This window comes from Terrapene carolina, unplaced genomic scaffold, assembly GCF_002925995.2.
Source record: "Terrapene carolina triunguis isolate 2854851 unplaced genomic scaffold, T_m_triunguis-2.0 Scaffold211, whole genome shotgun sequence".
NCBI lineage: Eukaryota > Metazoa > Chordata > Testudines > Emydidae > Terrapene > Terrapene triunguis.
This window is the reverse complement of record NW_020664562.1, coordinates 28,606,452-28,622,709: the sequence shown is the minus strand read 5'-3', so window position 1 is coordinate 28,622,709 and position 16,258 is coordinate 28,606,452.

The window sequence follows — 16,258 nt, the reverse complement described above, 5'->3', positions numbered from 1 at the left end:
ATTTCAGCCAATCCTCAGGAGCACGAGAAAAGGTAGATGGAAAGAATATGTAATTTCCCATAGAGGTAGTGTTCTCTACAGTCCTGCTCTCATTCTACCCACCAAAATATATTTCTACTGAACTCAAATTATACTGAATCCATCTTTATTTTATATGTACTGGGCCAGTTCTTCAGCTGGTGTCATTGCTTCATTGACTTCAATGGTATTATGCCAATCCACTCCACACCAGCTGAGCATCTTGCTCTGAGCATCAGTTTTAGGGTCCTTGGTTTTTGTGATATAATTTGTCTAGAGGATGCTCTACATTCCTTTATTTTTGTGAATTTAGGTCATTTTGCCAGTCAGTTTTCTCTTTGGCTAGTGATTCAGTACCCTCTTCATTCCCTGCTCCCGCCCTGGCGTTAACACCACCTGTGCTGGCACAGAATGTACTTGTAATTGTGCAACACATACTTAGTAGTGAATTTATAAACACAAAAGCACAAATTCCTTCTGAGAAAGAATGTATAAAGAATACGAATCTCTTACAGAATCCCCATTTAAATGGATTGCAGCCTCATTGTTCCATTACAGGACTAATGGCTGCAACAGTATCAAAGGTATCACACTGAAATTAATGAGGAAGAAACAAAGAGAAACAGTCCACCCAATACAGAATATTTGCAGAGCGGAATATCTTTATTTTAATCCTTGAAACTATTTACTTTTAAAAATCTTCACTATCAAATAAATCTGTGGTATGATCAAATGTATCCATGTGACAAAGTTTCTTCTTGTAATGCATACCTCAAATGGTTTCTGCTAACCTCCAAGTCAAGACAGGTTTCCTGACCAAGTATGTCTCAGAACTGAGAGTCATTCAGAAGAGAAAAGTACACGTATTCCCCTCTTCAGGTTTTGTTTGAGGATTGCTACCTCTGAGCATTTGCACACCTTGGCTTTGTTTTCCATGTCTTCAGCTCTGTGAGGCTAAGATTCACTACTTTCTGTTCCTTTATTAACTGTGCTGTCAAAGGCTCACGGTCCCAGTATCACTTCTTCAAGTATGCAGCTCTTACTTCAACACCAACTTGGTTCAAGATCAATTCCACTTTTTGTCAATATTATTCAAAGACTCTGGATGTGCATCTTATCTTTTATTTAAAGCCTCTATATATTTAGTCATATTGGGATGAATACAAGCCTGACATAAGCAGGTGAAACTCTACTGACTTCAATGGAGTTATGCCTACAATCACAGCTGAATTTGGACCCTCATTTTTCAAAGGAGAGCCAATTCTTATGTTTGCTGTAAAAGCCATATTTATTCCATTACCTTTCCCAAACAATGTGCACATTTTTATTGGAAAGTCTTTTTTGTATGCTTATAGTGATAATGTATTTGAGATTACAGCATAAAACAATTTCAGCAAAAACAGTTGGGCGAATAATTCTTCATGAATAATTTAGCCAATTAATTGCTTCTTTTTTTCTATCGGCAAACAGATCATAAATGTAACAAAAATATTCATTGTTCTAAATTATTCACCAAATAACTTCTGCAAATAATCTGTGTTCTGTGGATGGTACATGAGACCACTTCATTGTGAATATTCAATATTAAAAACTGAGCTATGTTGGATCGTTGTGATTGCACCCAAGGGTCACATCATATATTTCGGTTCCCCGGTTCAAAGAGTGTAACTCTCAAAATCAGGCTCGCAGCATAAATGTGCATATTCATAACCACCACGTTAACTTTCCACAAAGATTCCCTAGTTTTCCCCTTAAAATTGACTGTTTCTGCGAACCTCCCTGGTTGTAAACCTCTTTACTGATGACCTGATCCGGCTCCATTGCGGTAAGCTGAGTCTTTCCATTGACTTCCAGGGTGGTCACCTTTTAGTCTTAAAGGTGCCACAGGACCCTCTGTTGCTTTTTAATTCTTTGAGACCTTGGCCTGTCACAGAGACCTCTCTCTTCTCAATCATTTGCTTGCCCTTATCATTCATCAGCATTCTCACCATGCTGTGACTGCAGCAGTAACTATGCAAAGGCCTGGCAGCTTTTTTCAGTATCTTGAACTTTTCTCACAGTGCTGAGAAATACACAACTGACTAAATAAAATAATTGACAACATTTCAAGAGTCAAAACAAGGTGGAAAATATTTCCTTTCATCTACCAAGAGAGGACACCCCAAGTTCTTTGAAACAGTAAATAAACCTTAAGCCTTTAAGTGTTCAAATGAAACATTGGCTTGCCCCAGGAAAGCATTTTTTTTTCTGATACGGCCTCTAAATACCTGTTCCCTGGCAAGTTCATCCTTCTTCCCGGGCAAGACCTGGATATATGCTGGGAAAGAGCAAGCCCTTTCCCCCCTACTCCCTCCTTGGAGAATACATCTTCTTTCTAGCCATACTAACCTTTGACATTGTCTACAGCATAACAATATTCTCTCCATAAAAGCTTTCTGGAGAACTTCTTCCTCTAAAGCAGAGAATTAAGCTTATTGCACCATCAAAAATGAGGGTCATCTTTCTCACACCGCTTCTCAAACCCACTGACCTCCCCACCTCTCTATTCTTGGGGTGTTAGATTTTGTTAAATTTTAGGTTAAAAGAAATTAAAGACAATTGTATGAGATTAGCAGCATTTTAAGGTTTAAACCATTGTTATTGCTACAGCTCTCTCCCTACAGCAGCACTGTCACGCATCCATCACACTGTCACATATCCACTCAGTGTACAATTGACAGGGAACAAGATGGAAATAGTCCATCAATCTAATGTCACAGCTGTAATAAGAGTGTACAGAAAACCTATAAATACTGGTTATACCCTCAGCTACAGCTCCAGTGTGCTGATTGGTGTAAATGGTCTACGGAGTTACAAAGAGGAGTGTGTCATATGGAAAAATTGCCATTGGAGTCATTTTGCAAGTGCTAAATCTTGCCATTTACAGCCTATCAAAACTGAAAAGAAAGTGAAGAAAACACACACAGACTATAAAAATATTTTTGCAGTTCATATATGCAAAGAGCAGACATTTTATGAATGGGACTGTATCTATCTATTGTTAAAAAAAAGTTGTTGCACACAAATATACAAAGATAAATGTCCAGTTTCTCAAGATGCAAAGCGCCCAGTTAAATAGTCAAAGTAGTTCATGGAAGGTGAATCCATTATCCTTGGCAACAAGTACAAACTTTTGTATGTATTCCTCCTGCACACCATATTATACATAGACACCACTTAGTAAAAACTAAAGCAACTGAAAGCAGGAAAACGAAGTATGAGCATAGAATTCTATTAAAAGAATGCAAGGCTATCAAGGCTCTGGAGTACGGTAAAGAAAGGACTTCAAGATTCCAGAATAAGGAACACGAAACATGCAAATCTGTTTTTATAGTTCACAGCACACAAATGAAGTGTAAATTCATTAAATTGGAATGTGTGCTGCATGCAGTGTTTACAAATGAGACGCATGCAAAAAATAAAAGCACAAATATGATACACATTAGTGTTTATTTCCATAATGGCAAGAAAAAATATAAACACAAGTTAAACACAGGACATCGTTAAATCAATAGATGATATCAACAAGCAGGAGGAACAGACAAGGACTGAATATGAAGGTGAAGGAAAATAAATAGATGCCCAGGGAGGCTAAACTTTATCTATGAATAATGAATGGAGAAATAATCCATCCAGTATCTCATATTCACAAGTTGCCCTTTCTAAAGATATATACAGATGTCAGACTGGAAGAATTTTAAATACGTAATAGAAAGTCTGATTCAAAGCCAATTCAGGTGAAAGGGGAGTCTCTTATTCATGATTTCAACAGAGTTTGGGATAGGCCCATATCAGCCTATTCCATCACATGAAGGAAACAGTCAGTATATCATCTCACTCATTTGCCTGAGTGAAAATTAAAGAATAAGTTTGCCAAACACCTTGACAGATTACATAATTTTACTCTTTATTAGACTTCAACTGAAACTTTTAAAAAATTGTTTATTTCTTATTTAGTTTTCGTGTTTGGCCTTTCGTTCTTTAATTCACCACAAAAAAAGGGTTTACACTGCAGTTTAACTTCCTTTGTTTAGGCCAACATTGCCCATAATCCTCTCTCACTGCCCACTTAGAGAATTTTCAAAAATCATTGGAGAAATAGTTTTGTTTATGAAATCATAATCAGATGTTTGTGGTGACCCAGCACAGGAGTGTTGACAGATGTGCCTCAGCCCTTTGGGTCACACGATAATGGTTTGAGTTAGCAAATTTTACTTTGGTGAGGTCACGGATCTTTCCAGCATCAAACAAGAGTGAGCAATTTGAGTAATGAGGAGCAGCAGGAAAGGCAATATGAGAGGATGGGAGGAAAAATTATTTTTTAGGGTGTTTTTTTTTTTATTCAGTAGCATTTAACTGTTTTAGGAAACAAGTTTCTTTGCTTCCTGATTTTTAAATAGCAAAGATCAACATTATTATTTTTATGCAGTCACTGGGACTGTGCTGGTCACGGGGTGTGCTGTACAGCTGATGCTTGAGAAATGCTGCAACATGGAATCTGGGATAACCTTTGCTCCAAGTGGAACAGTGCTACTTTTCTGATAAACACAAAGGGGCAGCCACCAACCTGAACAGCCACTGGGCAGATGCATGAGTCCTTGAACATCCCAACAGGCCCAGAGGCCAAGGGAAAATATTGTTGTGTATTTGGTTGTCGTAGTAATAGAATCTTGTTGTTGCTATGGCAACCGAGTTAGATTATTAGGGGATAGGCCAGCCGGTTTTGGCTGATTGTTGGTTAGTTCAGTGTGTGGCAATAAATGGCTGCTTTACAAGGTCTACAGCTCTCTGCGTCTCAAGTGATTTCTTCCTAAAACTGCTGCCCCCAAGGATACAACAACATGGCGACGAGGATGGGATCCCTGTGCTGCCCCAGCAACAGAAGAAGGTAGACGTCAAGGTTAAAAAAACCACACCAAAAATAAAATAAAATAAAATCTTTTTGCTTTTGGAAGGGGGTGCGAACTGGCTTGTTTGCACTGACGGTGCAAACTGAAACTAAAACCATCGCTACACTTACGGGGCCGCTGGAACCTTTTAAGGAGACTACAGTGCAATAGCACGTATATATTGAGCGTTTTGAGCTTTTTGTTATTGCAAATGACATTGCAGAAGAGAAGAAGGTGCCAATATTCCTAAGTGTTGTAGGGGCTAAGATCTACTCCCTGCTATGCAGCTTACTACACCCTGTTAAGCTTGAGACCAAATCTTACAGTGACATTGTGGAAATCCTGGGGTCCTATTTTTTTCCAAAACCACTGGTAATTACTGAAAGATATAGGTTCCACAAAAGAGACCAAAAAGAAGACAAAACAATTGTACAATTTGTAGCAACTTTGAAAAAGGTTGCAGAACACTGTGAATTTAAGGAGATGTTAAATGACACCTTACGTGACAGGCTAGTGTGTGGCCTGCACAGTGAAGCTATACGGAAGTACCTATTGACAGAGGCTCAGCTTGCCTTACAGAAGGCCATTGATATTGCGGTCTCCATGGAACTGGCTACAAAGGAGACGCAATACATTGATGCATCCCCGAGCGTGCATAAGGTGTCACAGGAACTTACCCACAAAACTGTGGGGAGTCAGGAATGTTACCGCTGTGGTAAGCCAGGTCACTGTGCATCAGAATGCTGGTGTACCTGATGTGTCGACACTGTGGCAAAAAGGGACATATTGAGTGTGCCTGTAAACAAAAGAAAAAGAGGCCTGTAGTCTGGCTGACCAAAAAGGAAAATCTGCATACCCTAGAGCAGACCCAGGATGATCAAGGTGACACTTCATCAGAAGAAGTGCCACTCCACGTTTTGTCTTTGGCATTGGGCTCACATGAATACTGGGTAACCCTGTTGTTGGATGGCAAACCTGTACGCATGGAGCTGGACACCGGTGCAGCCATCTTGCTGGTCTCAGAGACTGTGTATAAAGAAAAGCTACAGCATCTTCCGCTTAAGGCAATGAAAACTGTTCTGAAGATGTACACGGGAGAGGCTATGCCCATGTTGGGCACTACTGATGTTAAGATGGAACTCAATGTACAGGCTGCCAAATTGCCACTGTTGTGGTGAAAGGCAATTACCCAGCCTTAATGAGCAGGTCTTGGCTGAGGAAGGTTCAGATGAACTGGGCAGAAGTGCACCGAATGACTAAAGATTAAACCAGTCTAACTGCTGTACTAAGGAAACATGCTGCTGTTTTTGGAGAGGATCTGGGAAGTATGAAGGGAATCACCGTGACATTGAACATTAAACCTGGCAGTCAACCAAAATATCTGAAAGCTAGAACTGGGCCATATGCCCTCAGGCCAAAGGTTGAAGCAGACCTGGAGCACCTGGTCACAAATGAAGTCCTAATACGAGTTACCCATAGCTCATGGGCAACTCCAATCATTCCAATAGTGAAGAAAAATGGCTCCCTCCGGATTTGCAGAGATTTTAAAGTCATGGTCAACCCAGTGTTGTGTGCAGAACAATACCCACTTCCCCGCATCAATGACCTCTTTGCGGGCCTGGCTGGGGGACAAAAGTTCAGTAAGATTGATCTGAGTCAAGCATATTTACAGATGCATGTTGATTAAAAGTCCCAAGAGCTGTTGACTACTGTGATGCATAAAGGGCTTTATCAATACTGTCGCCTACCCTTCGGAATAATGTCTGCTCCCACCTTATTCCAGAAGGCTATGGACCAGATCTTGTGTGGCTGGCCAGGAATCCTGTGCATCCTGGTCACTGGAACGAATGAGGAGGATCACCTAAAGAATTTAGAGGCTACCTTACAAAGACTGGAAGAATATTGCCCACAAGTCCTCAAAGACAAGTGTGAATTCTTCCAGCCCTCTGTTGAATATTTAGGACACATCATTGATGCTACGGGTCTTCGTAAGGCCCCTGAAAAAGTTAAGGCTATTGTGGAGGCTCCACCTCCTCAAAATGTTAGCCAGCTTTGCTCATTTCTAGGACTATTGAACTATTATGAGAAGTTCATCTCGCAGTTAGCCACACTGTTAAAACCACTTCACGAACTCCTGGGGCAAAACAAGGCCTGGAAGTAGACTGAAGCCTGTGATGTTGCATTTAACAAAGCTAAGGGTGCAAAGTGCTTGTGTCACACATTATGCCTTCGGGAGAAGAGAGACCTATTGGTTTTGCTTCATGCACCCTAAGCAGAGCAGAAACTAACTATGTCCAAATTGAACATGAGGCATTGGGAATCATTTTCGGACTTCGGAAGTTTCATCAGTACTTGTTTGGATGGAAGTTTACACTTCTCACAGACCATCGACCTCTGACTTCAAATGTTGGACCACACACAGGCATTCCCCCATTATCTGCTAGTCATATGCAACGATGGGCATTGTTGCTTTCCGCACACACATATGAAATCCAGTATCGGAAATCCATTCTGCACGGCAATGCAGATGGTCTCTCAAGGCTGCCTTTGCCAGTCAAACATTGAGATATTGCCCAGAAGGAAATCTTTTACTTTGAACAAGTAGAGAACACACCCATCACCGCTACTCAGGTAAAGAAGGCAACTCGCGTCGACCCAGTATTGTCCCACGTTATGGACCTGGTGATGCATGGAACGTCTCAACAAACCTCTCCGGTCTCACCCGACCTTGTTACCTACATGTCCAGGAGAACAGAGTTATTGGTCCATTCTGGTTGTTTGTTGTGGGGAAGACATATCATTATCCCACCACCACTGAGATCACAGATGTTAGAACAGCTACATTCTGGTCACTGTAGAATAGTGCGCATGAAGGAAATTGCATGAAGCTACTTTTGGTGGCCGGGATTGGACAGTGCTATTGAAGAGAAGGCAAGAGCTTGCATGTTATGTCAGGGTGTGAGGAATGGCAGTGTATTCACGTTGACTTCACTGGCCCACTAGAAGGAAGCATGTTCTTGGTGGTGGTAGATGCCCATTCTAAATGGCCAGAAGTCTCTATAATGCAGTCCACTACTTCAGAGAGTACTATTCAAAAACTATGGGGACTCTTTAGTCATTTCGGTATGCCAGAACAACCTGTGAGCAACAACGGACCGCAGTTCGTCTCTCAGGCATTTGGAAATTTTATGAAGGCAAATAGGATACACCACATCACTTCAGCACCATATCATCCATCCACGAATGGATTAGCTGAAAGATTTGTGCAGACAATGAAACAAGCTTTGAAATCGGCAAGGGGACAATTATCCATTCAAAAGCATCTGGACACCTTCTTATTATCCTACAGAAACACACCTCATGCTATGACTGAGGCATCCCCGGTCTTGCTAATGATGGGACGACAGCTGCGCACTTGCTTTGATCTGCTGAAATTATGCAATGTCAGCAGCAAGATCAGGTCAGCAGGTGTGCACCCAGAGCAAAAGACCGAACTTTTAGCCCAGGACAGCTGGTTTTGGCTTGTAATTATGCTTCTGGAGCTAAATGGGTCCCTGCCACTGTCATTGCTCAAACAGGACCTGTTTCCTACATTGTCCAGACTACCGAGGATCTCACCTGGCAGTGACATGTCGATCAGCTGTTGCCAGGTCATACTAGTCCCCAGGACACTTCTTTAGTTGAGTTGCCTTACTTCACCACTTCCAGCAAGACACCAAATCAAGAATCATCTGTTCCTGACTTTTCCCCTCCATTACTGCCTACAGTGGAGATACACCCCTTCCTTGAATGAGTTGATACCACATCCTCACCTGTTCGCACTACGAACCCTGAGCTCATTGTCAGGCCAGCGCCCAAGATACTTTCAGGTGCACCAACACCAGAAGTCTGCCGTAATCCACCTTGAGACAGAAGGTCTCCTCAATGGCTGGATCTTTAGCTTGGTGAGCCCATGGTTACGGGGCAAAATAATCCCTGGGGGTTAGCTAGGAATGGAGGCAGTCTACCCTCCTTCTCTAGTTTAGTGTTTCTTTTATTTAGGGGATGTTCTCATTAAGGGGGGAGGAATATGTTGTGTATTTGGTTGTCGTAGTAATAGAATCTTGTTGTTCCTATGGCAACTGAGTTAGATTATTAGGGGATAGCCGAGCCCGTTTTGGTTGGTTGTTAGTTAATTCAGTGTGTGGCAATAAATGGCTGCTTTTCAAGGCCTACAGCTCTCTGCGTCTCAAGTTATTTCTTCATAAAACTGCTGCCCCCAAGGATACAACAGATATCAGAAGATCCACACAGCAATGGATCCCTCAGCCTTGTCCTATCCACAGTCCACCCATGCCCTGTGGAGCTGAGCCCTGTGCAGGTGAGATGCATACCCTCCAAATCCACTTTATTTCCTATGTACTGCCACAAAGCTGCTTGAGTCGGTCAGCTCTATTCTCCCCATCTGAATGAACTCCTAATTGACTCAGTCAGCTCTGTGACACCCCTCCACCTGACACATGAGAGGACATTGGGTGGATGTGTGTGTGACAGGAGAGGTTTATGGCTGGAGTATCACTGCGCTGTGAAAGTCTTTAGCTGCTGGAACAATCCCAGTGGGATTTATTGCTCCCAGGTCAAAACCAGTCCCTGGCTGGCTCCAGGATCAGGGAGTTGCAAATGTGGCATAATGTCGCACTGGATCTGCTGTTAAGGAAGGCATTCACTGAGACTGTGGAAGCTGGGATAGGATTGGCCCCAATATGAATAAATCCCCAATTTGTACCAGGGTTTGATGTCCTGCATGTAGCCTGAGATCTTACATACGTGGCCAACAGCATTTCTGAGTCAGTGGTGTTATTAAAGTCACTCCACATACAGCTGGGTGAAATTTTTCTGTGAAAAATGCAGATTCATTGACACTGAAATGTTCCACAAATTCATGACATCACAGAATTGTTTGTCCAAAGAAAAATTAAAACAAAAAAAGCAACTGAAACGGTTACCAATTATTCAATTTGAAATGACTTTTTGTTTCAAAATGGTCAAAATCAAAGCAAAATGTTTTTGTCTGACTTCAAAGGTTTTGGGGTTTTTTTTACTTTTCAAAATTAACAAACCAAAAAATCTGTTGTCTGCCCAGCTCTAACTGCAAGAAGTATCAGCCCTCAAAGTAATGTTTACTCTCTGCATGAGACAAGGTTATCTTGCTGATGAAAAATCCAATGTACAGGAAATCCACAGTAATTAGTGGCAGCCTGAACATTTTGCAGACATATTTCCCATTCTTTGGGGAAGATTTTGATTCTTAAGTCTTCCTCCATCTAGATTTTGCAATAAGCCTTTTATCCATTTGATGCATTATAAGTACAGTGTCAAACAGTGCAGCTTTAGCTAGAGCACATAAAGAATCTTGTCTTGGATAATATAGGTGAAGTATTGTCTGATGTTAATATTAAACATGGCTACCATACTGCACATTTGCAAGTATTTAAAGAAAAACAGAACCTAAGTTTTGCATACTGTGTTACTTAGCAGGGCTTGAAATGAGTGAAATATGTTGTTACTAGCGTACAGATGGTTTTTTATTTCCATGCCAAATTAGGGATAGTTTTTTCCGCACCTTTTAACATCTGCCCCAAGTTTATCCATTGTTGTATTACAGTTAGCTTCCTTAATTAGAGGAGAGACTGAGTGCGATTAGAAAGCCCAGCTGGGATCCATTTTCCAAACTACACCATCGGGCCTGAGCATTCTTAACTCTTGGGAAATCCAAAGAGCCTGATGTTACTTTGGCAACTCCTGCTCTCCAACTCCCCCATTTTTTCTTTTCAGGAGGCAATGCCTTCCTCCAGGTCTCCCATATGGAGTGAAAGTGGGATGCTATCATCATCTATGGCTGTTAAATGCTAGTCCATTCTCTTCTTGGCTGCTCACTTGTTTCAATATGTTTTCCACTGCTGCTGTAACATTTTTTACTTTAGGACTGACTGACTGGATGGCACCAGCAATCCATTGTGTCCATTATGTTGAAGAGTTTAAATCCCTTGATGCAACTGTGAGCAGATTAGGTTTGGCTTCTCCCTCTTGCGTCAACATTTTCTACATTTACTATTTCAGGTCTTTTTTGCAGACAGTTTACTCATTTTCCCCCCTGAAAGATACCTGACCAACATGTGTCCAATATCCTGCCCTAACCCAATATACTGCCCCAGGCTGCTATAAAATTTGTTCCTGTAGGATGTGTTATTTGGTTATTCCTGGAGCTGTGTGCTCTGCAAGTTGTTCAGTAGTGGCTTTTCAGTATCAGTTTTGTAAATTAAAACTGCATTAAAAAAAAAAAAAGCTCACTTGTTTTACTTTCCAGGGCAGCAAATGATTTAATGTCAATGTAATCTGTGAGACAAAGTGGGCAAGGTAATATCTTTTGCTGGACCAATTTCTGTTGATGAAAGAGACAAGCTTTTGAGCTTACACAGAGCTCTTCTCATGAAGGCATGCTTGTGAAGATCTCTGTGTAAACTCGAAAACTTGTCTCTTTCATTGACAAAAGTTGTTCCAATAAAAGATATTACCTCACCCACCTTGTCTCTCTAATATCCTGGGACCAACACAATGACAACACCACAGCAAACAAGAAATGTAATCCGCAGCAGTTATGAAAAATATAATCTAATAAAAAAGGAAAAAGTAATATCTTGCCACCAAGATGATAATATATTCAAAGTAATGCTTTAGACAACATAACCTTGGTTCAAAATCTTGGTAGCCACCAGTTTGGATGATACACTCAAGTCCACATGATGCAGTCCTCAGAGTAGGGATTTTGATCTTTAAAGGGTCCAATTTGCACTGAATTATTTTAGAGGCATTGAAAATGTTTATCATCTACAGCAGGTATGTGTTGCTATTTATTATTTCTTTATTTAGATTTATACCAAAGTGCCATCTGTTGCTCTGCTACATTATTCTGTTACTTGTTTTCCATAATCAGAATGTCAAGAAACCAAGTAAATGGTGTTGCCATAGCAACACTGCAACTTTCACTGATAACCAATGGGACCAGGATGTGGTACAAAAGATAAAAATTGCCTCTGCCCAGAGAGCCTTCCTGCATGAGGTGTAGTGCTATGCACATAACAATGCAATAAGGGTAAAAGTCACTCTGATATGGAGGGTGGGTGGAGCTGTGTGTGAGGGTTGATGACAGAACAGTCATAAAGGGGGCTTCTACATAACACCTTTGTGTATTATAGAGAGGTCTCCAAACTGGCCCTACATTGGCTGATGTAGAGCTTTATGGAAATAGGTCAGGGGAGGTAATGCAGGATCCTCCACTGCACATATCTAATGCCCCTAATTCCCATACAGGTGATGCAGAACAACAGGAGCTGCTGCTATTCCAAAGTACCAAGTGACATTACAGCCCTGTGCCCTAGAACCAGGTGAGTGGGGTGGTTTTTGCTTTCCTAGTTCCCTTGCACTTGTCCCACATAAAGCCCAATCAGTTGGGCTTTATGCATTTGAATGAATTAAATTCAATGTTTCACCACTGCATTACTGCAATGTGACTTTCACTGGCATAAAACAAGAAAGAAAATTGTGAGTTAAGCCCTATGGACTTAAGGAATGATAAGGCCTTTCTCAGACCTTCTGCATCAGGATGATTTTTCAGAACCCATTTGTGAATACCTTAATACAGCAAATAGCTAGCAAAACTCTTTTACTTTGAGTATAGGTTGCAAGACTAACCAGTCTTCATTACTCTACTGGCTGGGGACCGAAAGTTCCAAAATTAGAAAAGCCACTCAAGAAACAAGGAGTTCTGTGTATGTGATAATTGAACTGGTTATGAAAAGAACTGTGAAGAGACTGCACAAGAGAGGCAGAGAATGTGCTACTCAACAAAATAGAAGTAGCTAGAGGAATAGAGGCTGAAAGCCATTTCTAGGCCAATGAGGCACTGAGGGGGACAGCAGGCCAAATAATGAGAATGAGAACAAGAGAGAATTAAAACTGCTTTACAATAATATCTATTTCAAATGTTCATAATAAAGATGCAACAATAATATTTCAGCTAAGTAATGCAGTCTAAAAATGTAGCAAGCCAATTATATTTTCATTTGAAATTTCATACCCTTATAATAAGGTTTTGTTTGTTTTTTTCTTTAGTTTAAGACTTTGTTGTAAGTAGAGACTTACTTATTATTACCTGTACCATCTGCAACGGTAATAAAGGCTTTGGATTTTTTCCCCAGGAACTCACTAATTACCTATGATTATTTAGGGCACGAGTGTCTGGTCTGGTTTTTTTTTTCTGCCTAAAATAAAGTGCCCTTTTAAAACAAAATCAAAATAGGCTTAGAAATTAGCATTTCATCCAGCATGTCAGTGTCAGATGATGACAGTCACATCACGTCACAATAATTTCATGTCCTGTTATCAACATAACTAAATGATATGGGTCGCATCTTCAACTGGGGTAAGCTGGCGGAATACCACAGAAAACATTACCACGGCTCTGGACCTCACTCTATAATTTGTTAAAACAGGCCTCACGAGAAAAAAAATTGTTTTCGGCATGTCAGTGCTCCCGTAACTGTATTATCATTAATTATTGAGTACAATATTCATTTAATAGAGATATTCTAAAGCTGAGTGATGTCAGTATGTTTCTGCAAAGCTATGTGGCTTATTTTATAGTGAGGCTAGTAGATTCATTCATGATACAGACTTTTCCCCCTGTTTTGTACATCTAGTTTATGTGACATCCTGTCAGACAAAAATGCATACGGGAATGCCAGACATCCCATGCAGGAGCTGTTGTCATCAGGTTGTAATATTAATTCTCCTGTAATAGCTCAGTTTCCTCTATTCTGTCTGGAGATTAAAGATGCCTTCTCTCTTATCTAGGTAACAAAACACTCAAGAATGATATTGGCAGTGTTTCAGGGTATAAATTTTTTCCTGTTCACCCCTGCTACCCTACCTCAGAGAATGCAATTTCTCCTAATTGGCTCCCAGATTCAATATTCTGGGATATGTTACTTTTGATATGTTACTATGCCAGTAATTCACATTTCCCTACACATACTTTCTATCAGCACATCACTTTGCCATTCATCATTGTTCATTATTCAGTTCATTCACTTTCAATAAAATAATAATAAACCCAAACTCTGCTCTTGACTGGGTTTTCATTCAGTACTTACTCATACAAAATCCCCAACGGGCAGTGGAAGGCCAGAACCGGTCAGGGCATGCCCACTGCAGGCGAGTACATTGGGCTTCAGAGGGTTACCTAACGTTGCTGAATGCAGGTGCATCTGAGGATCAGCTCCAACTGCTGAGCAGCCCAAGGGAGTGAGGCCCATGACAATTATAGCGAACTTCCTTTCTGTCCTAGAAATAGTGTGAAAACCTCACTATAAGTGGATGGGAAGTCTAACAAAATACATCAAAGAAATCTGTGTTCCATTTCACTTTGGAAATTTTGTACCATGCTATTGGAGCACCACAAAAGTGGTGCATAAAGCATTTTTTTGTGTGTAAACTATTAAATCAGTGATCAGTACAGTGATAACTAGAAAAATAAATGTTTTCTGAAGCATGATTGTAAAGCCCATCCCATAGAGAACACATTTACATTTAAATCTATCATTAAACTTTATTTCCATGAGTCTTGTTTCATATATATTCTGAGTGAATAAATAATTCATTAATAATTAATCTAGCATCCAAATGTGAATATTTAAATTGCATTTTGGATTTTTTTCCCTAGGCATCCAAAGAATGGGAGTTTTACAGTGAGGGCTGCGGAATAAGGTTCATGATCTGGCACAATGTAAAATTCATACTGTCACAGGAGTTTCTAAAATCAATATGAAAGACCCCCTGCTGGATAGACACAAAAGCCATGTGTTAAATGATTGTGTCATTGGAGCACCTTGAGCTATGCAATTGTTGGTGATCCACTGACCTCTGGTTACTGTGCCCCTCAGGTTCCTGCTGTGCCACTCTGCTGAAATGCAGCTTTCATTAAGCCACACACCTTTTCAAAAGTTTGTTTAAAGGAACCATTTTCTTTATATTAGCTCTGCTTTTCAGAGAAGTATTTTGTTCAAATTGGAGGCTGAAGCAAACCAGTAGATGAGGGAATATTGTAAACACTGAACCTGCCTTTACCAAAGTCAATTTAAGCTTTGCATTTGGGAATTTCCCCCATCATTTTAAATAGTTTGTTTGGGGAAGAAAATGTACACAGAACACTTAGTTGAGTATTTATGCTTTAATATGTTTAATTTTTGGTATTGCCTGTGTCCTCTGTAATGAAAAGAATAATTTTATGTACATATCAGATCCATTGTAAGAGTGCATAAGCAAGCAGAAAACATGAAGTCTGCACATAATGTTTGTGAGCTGGACCCCAAAACATCATCCTTGTCTTTATTCTGTATTTCAGAATAAAATAATAAGTATGGTAATTGTATATAGTTTATTCTGAAGGACCACAGTTAAAAAGAACTTCTACATAACATGATTATGCATGGACATCAAAGAAAAAAAATTGGCTGAGCATGGCATATTTCCTTTCTAACGGGAAAATTGTTAAGTGCAACTGTGCATAGTTCATACTACTTCAAAAATAATGTTTAATATTTAAAGAAAAATACCACTCAAAGATTCCATAACATCAGTAGATTTTGTCATGTATTATTTACCTTTTGGAGACATTGAGAACTGCACCATAACAAAAATGTAAAGATGGGTGTTGAAGTAGCCCTTCTAGCTCTGTGGAAATATCTGAAATGATTTTTGAGTTTATGATATCTTAACGGATATAAAAGATAACTGATATGTTAACAAAATGAAATGTTTGGCAGCACTGTTAGGTTATTTATTAATTAGGATAAAGTTTACTTCACTCACATAAGTTGGAGTCAGGTTTCATGATGGTGAAGTGAGAGGCACAGGATAGGGAAGAGAAACAATCCACCTGAAGCTACAGTAATATCCACTATCCTCATGGCTACTACTACTCCACAATACAGACTTGAATAAAAGCCATATTATTCTATACCAGTTGTACAATGTTTTAGTGCTGCTGAATTCAAGTAAAAATAATTAATTTTAAGCTCATGCAATCAACTGCTCACAAACAGTAATTTTTAAATGTGCATTCATAGCTATTCACAGACAAAGTTGTATGTTTTATATGGGATGGGATGTGTCAGATGGACAGGGTTTCCAAACCCTGTGGCCACAGCTGTGACAGAAAGACAATTAAACAAGCCAGATAAAGATCTGGTCATACCCTTCACAGCCTGGATTTA